Source organism: Pteropus vampyrus, unplaced genomic scaffold, assembly GCF_000151845.1.
Source record: "Pteropus vampyrus isolate Shadow unplaced genomic scaffold, Pvam_2.0 Scaffold19777, whole genome shotgun sequence".
In the NCBI taxonomy this organism is placed as follows: Eukaryota; Metazoa; Chordata; class Mammalia; order Chiroptera; family Pteropodidae; genus Pteropus; species Pteropus vampyrus.
The window spans coordinates 1-892 of NW_011908558.1; the positions used below are offsets into that span (position 1 = coordinate 1).

Here is an 892-nt window from a genome sequence, read left to right on the forward strand (position 1 = left end):
TTTTTACGCCTACAGCACCTGGTCTTCCTCGGTGGTCACCCATCTAAGTACTAACCAGGCCCGACCCTGCTTAGCTTCCGCGATCAGACGAGATGCCAGGCGTGTTCAGGGTGGCATGGCCGTAGATGCAAAATTATTTTTTAATAAACATTTAAATTCTAACAAAACATTCACATATAAAGAGATGGGAGCTCTGTGAGTTTGTAAATTTGACAATTTTGCATGTATTTGAGTTTATATGAATTTATGATCTGAACAACTGGTCTAATAGGGCTCCATTCCAGCACCCAAGAGTAGTTCGCCCCCTTCTCCCTCATTTAGCAAATGTCCTCAGAATGTCTCCTTCGCGCCCTGTGACACCACATGGAACATTTATGGAAGTAGGACGCTGTGTCAGAGTTCAGCGGAGGAACAGCCAATAGGATCCCTCTCTCTTTCTCTCTTTCTTCCCCCCTCGATCCCTACTTTATTTCTAGATATAATCATCAAGTATATATGTGTATGCAATATATGTGCTCTATAGGTACTATATGTGTACATATGTAATACGGATGTACAGTATCATTTATATATATACCTGGTTCACCTGACCTGAGATCCTTCGCTGCACACCTGAGGACACCAATGAAATTGCCTGTTATGTTCTCCAGTGACATCACAACTTTTATATCTACGAGTGACTTACTGATTCAATATGAAGTCACAGTAATTACTTTAACTTCCACTCTCCATATAAATCTTATATCTGTGTATGTCTGTGTGTGTGTGTGTGTAAATCTTACATCTGTGTGTGTGTGTGTGTGTGTGTGTGTGTGTGTGTGTGTGTATGAGAGAGAAGATGAGAGGGAAGTTGATTAATTTTAAAAAACTGGCTCACACGACTGTAGAGACT

At 40.9% G+C, this 892-nt stretch overlaps 1 pseudogene; it reads right to left on the minus strand.

Moving 5' to 3' along the window:
* Positions 1 to 6: 6 nt before the first annotated feature.
* On the minus strand, positions 7 to 127 carry LOC111735222 (annotated as a pseudogene).
* Between the last annotated feature and the right edge of the window lie 765 nt (positions 128 to 892).